Source organism: Aegilops tauschii, chromosome 2 (assembly GCF_002575655.3).
Source record: "Aegilops tauschii subsp. strangulata cultivar AL8/78 chromosome 2, Aet v6.0, whole genome shotgun sequence".
Taxonomy (NCBI): domain Eukaryota; kingdom Viridiplantae; phylum Streptophyta; class Magnoliopsida; order Poales; family Poaceae; genus Aegilops; species Aegilops tauschii.
The window spans coordinates 440824851-440832240 of NC_053036.3; positions in this window are offsets into that span (position 1 = coordinate 440824851).

Sequence of the window (7390 nt, forward strand, 5' to 3'; positions counted from 1 at the left end):
CTCTGTTTGTCTATGTATTCACACATGTATCAAGTTTCCGGTTAATACAATTCTAGCATGAATAATAAACATTTATCATGATATAAGGAAATAAATAATAACTTTATTATTGCCTCTAGGGCATATTTCCTTCAGGTGTCGTGTGCGAGACGGTGGCCGACATTGTGAGGCGGCGGTTTTGGGTAATTTCTACTTTACAGAATTAAAAATCCAAGTTGCCAAGTGATTGTACTAATCAATGTTGCTGAGGAACACGAGGCGGAGACGGCTAGGGTTCTCGAAGCCGAGTGCAAGTGCCTACTTTAGAACTTACGACACGAGGCTAGGGTGCAGGTTGTTCGAGACTACTACGCATCGAATAACATTAGGAAGCCCAGGAAGAAGTGCCGCCTCAAGTATCTGAGTAAGGAGAAGTACATGATGGTAATTAACTATTCTTAAGGCCTTGTACTTAGTTTCCTTGATTTCATTCGTAGGCGTAGCGGTGAAATTTCTCTTTGCCAAACTTAGGTGCCCCCGAGATGGTGTGCGGATTTGATGGACTGTTGGGAGGCGTTGGTGGATGAGTGGTGCTCTCCCCAATGGCTAGCCAAACACAACAATGCCAGGGATAAGCATTCCAAAATGCGAGATGTGCCACACCATCAAGGGATCTCCAACCTGTTTGAGTACGGGGATCACTGGGTATGTGGTTTCAGCCCTTAACGATTCATGCAATTTCATTCTTCATGCTAGCTTCAGCCCTGAACTAATATGTTGTTCCTCTCTTTCAGGCGAGACACAACAAGAAGTATGTGCTACCGCTGTACGACCTCTATGCCATGGCCCTTATGGCCCCGTTCAAGAAGGCCAAGGCATTCTCTAAGGATGATCTCGATCATCCAGAGAGCTTCACCAACATCTCCTCCCACAACAAGCTCGTGAGCTACAGAGACTGGGGGAAGGCGACGAAAGGGGATGACTTCAACCCGAGCCAGAGTCCTTTTGATACAGAGCTCGTGATGCTATCTGGTGATGGGAGGAGACATGGCTCGGTAGCCATTGGGGATGGACTGATACGTTGTCCTAGCAGTCTCTCGGAGATTAAGAAGTGCCACGCGAGGTCTCTTCCTGACATGCCGCCTTGACCACGGCCAGTGGCCCTCGCCATCGAGGCTAGGGCCTAGGAGCTTCTAGCAGAGGCAAATAGGCAGGCCAAGGAGAGGGAGACCGAGCTGGAGCAGAAGACGGCTAGGATGCTGGATGAGGAGAGGAACCGGAACGACGCATCTCACCGGGCCCTATACGAGCTCCTCGTGGTAAGTTTTCCTGCTTATTAGCCAAATCATGCATGTAATGTTCTTTTCATTACTAACTAATATCACTGACTCGTGAAATCAAAATGTGCAGACTGTGTGCGAGAAAAAGGTCAGACCCCTCCGCCGATGCCTCAGATTGCTATAGCGGACACGGTGGGTTTCATCTGAATGGTCATTAGTTACTAGTATTCACATTTCAGTTGCATCATGCTAACGAGACATTGCAAATGATCTTTGGTGCAACATGCCTCCCAACAAGCATCGACCGATCCTTCTCCGTCTTGCGGTGGCGCAACCCCAACCACCACCGGCCCTTCACCTCCGTCTGACACTGGCGTAAACCCGACTGGCCCTTCACCTCCGTGATGACGCTAACATTTCTCTAGTGTTTTGCCTACCAAATGCATAAAGACCTAGACTTAGCTTTATTTCCTCCAAAATGGTTACCATAATGACCTAGACTTAGCCAATCTTCCTACAAAATGACATAATTAGCTTACTTAGCTCCAAAATGATTTATACTTACCTAAATTAGCTCTAATATGCTTAGTTACCTAGGTTAGCTAAATAAAGACCTATACTTAGCTTACTTATGTCAAAAATGGCATAATATGCTTAGTTAACTAAAAAATGGCATAATTAGTTAAGTTAGCTCCAAAATGACCCATTTTACCTAGGTTTGCTCCAATATGATCCATTTTACGTAGGTTAGCTCCAAAATGAGCAAGTTTACCTAGGTTACCTCCTATATGATCGATTTTACCTACGTTAGCTCCAATATGATCCATTTTAGCTAGGTTAGCTCCAAAATGATCCATTTTACCTATGTTAGCTAAAAATGGCATAATTACTTATGTTAGCACAAAAATGACCTATACTTACCTTAATTTCCTCCAAATTGACATAATAAGCTTAATTAGCTAAAAAATGGCATAATTACCTATGTAAGCTCTAAAATGACACAAATAAGGAATGAGAAGAAGAAAAACAAGGAAGAGGGCAAAAAGAAAGAATAGAAGAAGAAAGAGAAGAAAAAAAGAAAAAAAGAAGAAGGAGAAGGAAAAGGGTAAAAACCTTTTTCTTCTTCTTCTTCTTGTAGTCTTCTTCTTCTTCTTCTTCTTCTAGTCTTCTTCTTCTTCTAGTCTTCTTCTTCTTCTTCTAACTTGCTTACTCCCATTTTTGCAGATTTGATTCACTTCATGGAAGCTGGATTGATGGACTGCTAGTTTTAGTTTCTGTTTTGATTTTGTGTTGATAAACAATGTGTGTTGAATAACTCCGTGAAACTATGTATATATGATGATGAACTCCGTGAAACTATGTATGTATTGGACGTTTTAATACCCTATGTGTTCTGTTGCGTTGATGGATTGCTAGATGATGGATACATGGGCTATGTTTGAGGTCGAAACTATATATATAATATATGTCTTTTGAAAATGCAAGGATATAACAAAAAATAGAAAAAATAGGGGCTATACACGCTCTTTGCCGTCTGCTAGCAGACGGCAAAGAGCTTTGCCATCAGCCAGCAGACGGCAAATCTGCCACATGGCAGCTACCTGTGCAACCTGGGGCACTGGCTGGCCTATTTGGTTACTTTGCCGTCTGCTGGTTGACGGCAAAGAGCGTTGCACCTTTGCCGTCTGCCAGCAGACGACATAGCTTGACACGTGGCACCACCTGGGGGCTGGCCCATTTCGCTACGTTGCCGTGTGCTGGCAGACAGCAAATGTGCAATTGTCTTTGCCGACTGCCAGCAGACAGCAAAGCACGCTGTTAACCACTTAACGGACCTAACCTGGTGCTTGTGCCGTCCGGGCTCTTTGGTGTCTGCTGGCCGACGGCAAAGAGCGTCTCATCTTTGCCTTCCGTCAGCAGACGGCAAAGAGCCCTTCGCCGTAGCCTATTCAGCCGGACCTGTTGCCATCTGCTGGCGGACGGCAAAGGCCTTTGCCGTCAGCCAGGCATGCCTTTGCCGTCAGCCATGGTGGAGGGCAAAGTGCCTGATTCCTGTAGTGCTTCATGTTTCTCCTATCTTCGCAAACATGGTCTCTCGACGTCTCCTTTGAGAAGTGCCACACTCTCCCTATCATTATACATTACACGGTTTTCATTATCTCTCACGTCTCTACGGTTCTCTGGTATCACTAAGTACCTAAGCTTTCTTTTTCACCGCCACACACACAGTCTCACTCGTCTTTCACTTTGTCTTTCTCTCTATGGGGTTCTCTCACACACCCTATATGTCTCTAGATATGACTCATACCACTAAAATTACTCTCTCCTGCAGACACAACATTTGTTGCGGTCTCCTTTCCGTCTCCATCCCAGTTATAAAACTGACATTATTCATTTGTTTACCGATCAGACAAACCCCCCCGCTCTCTCTCTCTCTCTCTCACACACACACACACAACTCCTGCTTCCACTCCCCTTCCCGACCATCGTCTCTCTCTCACACCCAAAAAACTCTCGCTTTTGCACCCCGACTCGTATTTCTCTCGCATCATTGATCGACTATCCTCCATATAGGTTTATACACCCACACACTCGTGCTTCCACTATCGCGTACATGTCTCTCTCGCGCTCCTTGTATCTATGTAGATTTTTTGTCCCTTCTTGAGACACGCCCTCTCGATCGTGCATACACACTCTTTCGCCTCATTTTAAGCTGATACCTCTCGTACACACACTCTTTTTGTCTTTGTCACACATGCACTCCGTCCTCCTCCTCTCTCCCTCTCACACACACACACACACATGGGCTTTTTGCAACAACTAGCAAGATGCCCATGCGTTGCACGGAACATCAAGATGCATTTGTATGAGTAGTTTATCTTGTGGGAGAAAAGGATGAACGAGGGAAGGCCTTATTTGCAAATGTGGAGAGGGGTGTGGGTATCTTTTTGCAAAATTGCCATAGTTTCCCTCTTATCCGTCAGATATAAATCAGACAGCCTATATTGCAGGATGGCAGGCACACCATCATCACCAACTCTGTTTTTTATCTCTACTCTTATAAAAAGCATAGTCGGTGATGATGGTGTGCTTGCCATCCTGCAATATAGGCCGCCCGATCTATATCTAACGGATAGGAAGGTAACTATGGCAATTTACCCGCACTCCTTTCCACATTTGCAGATACCTTCCCTCGTTCATCCTTTTCTCCCACAAGATCTTGATGTTCCATGCAATGCATGGTCATCTTGCTAGTAAGAATAGAAATTAGAGATATACCACTTCCCGAATCTTGAAACCAACAACATTCCTCCCTCATCTCATCAAAACCGCCAAAGGAATATATTTTGAGTGAAACATAAGATATTTTTAGTGATACACGTATTTCAAAACTAGACTCTTTTTTCTATCAAATCGGTGAATATGTATTAATCTACTTTGATCGTGTGGCAACGCATTGGCACATTGCTAGTAGTTATTACTACTGTATAATTTTTTGGACACTAGACAAATGGTGGAGTACATATACGAAAAGAAGAGGCGCACACACGCAGTTGGTCTCTCGCTGTCTCGCACACATGAGAGTTATGTAAAGGCACCGTTAACAAATAAACCCTAAAACCCTAGGTGCACGATTGCTGCATGCGCGGGTACTGGGTACGTGGTGGAGCGCACCTTTGTAGGAATAGTCATCTCGCGTGATAATTTGATCCGTAGGAGTTGATGGTCGGGACCATAGGTGAACGACCTGGAGACGGTGGCTCGCTAGTCGCCACAAATCAAGTAGCCACGTTTAAAATATCATTTTTTACCGGGGTAAGAGTTCCGATTTTCAAGGGCGCGTTATAAGTACTTAAGTAGTTTTTAGAATGATTGGTATGGCGCGAAAATGGAATTCATAACTACTACTACCTCCTTGGCGTATGGTTGTATGGGTTTATGTTGCGAGATGTTGAACCTGGTAGTTCTAGGGCAAATACTATGGTTTAGATGTTGGTTTTCAGTAATGAAAATCGGAAGGGGGAAACCCTTCTTTGATAAAAAAAACTACTACATCCGTCCTGGTTTACTAGTCACCATCGTATTTTGGGTCAAAGTTTGTCCACGAATTTTTCTTGTAAAATGTGAATGGAAAACGAGATTTTGTTATACCCATACAAAAAAGGACTGGAGGGAGTGCTTGCTCTGACACGGACGCGACCTCTCATAGCGCAGGCATTGAACTGGCACGCCGGCCAAGAGGGCCCCACTCGCTGCAGGCCCGGCTGAACACGCCTCCTCGCCGCATGCAACCGGCTTCAGACTGCCCCGCCCGCCTCCATTGAATCTGCGCGTGTGCCGGCAACACGTCCTTCCGCGAGCCGGCCGACATTTTAGAACACAAAAATGATCAAAATATAATTAATTACGCATGGTCTTGACTTGTTGTGCTCGCACTGGTAGTAGGAACTAGAGGTTTTTCTTTATTTATAACTCTCCTCACATTTTTTTGGCTTTGAAGTGAATCATGGTTGTGGACATTATCTATGAATGTGCCGATATCTGTGAACATGAGTTTGATGTGGAAGTTGAACTTGGAATCTTGGGCTTGCGCGTGAACTATACCATGTCCAATGCTTCGTCTGTTATTGTTTGGAAAGTAATTGTTGTTATTACATGACCCTAAAAAATTATTTTGTGCCACATCAGTAGATGCACGGACATCACAACAGGCATGCTGACTGGATAAACATTTGAACCTAGCTATTATGAAGGAAAATTTGTATTGACAACAATTTTAGATAGCAGGAGACGCCTAGCCTGCTCTGCCTCTGCTAGCTTCTTTCTGGCTTCTTCCATCTCTTCTTTGTCTTGGGTGAAGAGAGCATTTGATTGCTCTTTTCGCTTCTTCAAGAACTCAACTACATTCTCAAGGGTTGCTGCACGCTTTCTTTCAGCCTTTACTAGAGCCACGAGGACACGAACAGTTGACGACTCCACCTGGCTTGTGTGTAATCCAGCATCATCTGGGAATTTGCACCTTGTGTCTAATCCAGCATAATTAGGGAACTGGAACCTTGTGTGTAATCCAGCCTCATTTTGGAAACATGATCTCGAGGTTGACCATACTTCCCTCCTCGCAGGAACTGCATCCTGACATGAAGTTACTTCTTTTTTAGATCAATACTCAGAGCAACCCAGATCCATTTAGTAGAAGCCACATAAACAAGACTTGAAGAAGTGAATTCAAAAGGAAAAAAACATAAAAACAGACTACAAGGGGAGAGCACCCACTTCCTACATCAAGCTAAAAGCGAAAGCACTAGGACGATTAAGACTCTTCTTATTACACATGAAGAACATGAGGCTAAGAGAAACAGAAACTACAACATATATGCATTGAAGAACATGAGGCTAAACAAAAGTAATTGAAAGGGTGTTACTTACCAAAGCTCGTTTTACAGGTTCGGTGCAGCTCCTCTTTAACTTGCCACACTCCTTGAAGATGTCCCCAATATCCCATGTTTGGTCTTCATTGCTCCTCTGCATGTTCGCACTCGTGGTTTTAAAATCTCAACAAGGCAAGAAAAATATACTAGTAATACTCACGCATCTTGTGGGCAACATTAAAGGACTCGTCTGCCATGTTAGAGCATCTCCAACATAAGCGCAACACGCGGCGCTTTAAAAAAGAGTTTACACTGCTGAGATAGAGAAGTAGAGATAGAGAGTAGAGACTAGAGAATAGAGACATAGATAGTTCTCAGCATAGATAGATAAAAAAATAGATAGTTCAACTACTCCTCATCGTCCGACTCCTCCTCGGTGATGCCCTCCTCCAATGTCTCAATGTAGGCATGAAGATATTGATCATCGTCGGATTCCCAGGGCGACGTTGCTCCTAGCCTCATGTTGAATTGAGCGTCCGCTTTTCGCGTACGCTTGTCCTCGCGATCGGCGGCTTGCTCCGCCCTCCTCTTCTCCCTCTCTGCCCTCCTTTGCGCGTAAAACTTGCGCTCGTTGATGATATCCTGCGGGAAGCGTTGGCGCCACAGCACCATGGCTTCCTCGTCCATCTCGGCGATGCCGAGACGGTGCTCTCGCCTCCGGTTGTCGCGACGATCCTCGTCGGCGATAAGTGCCTTCTATGA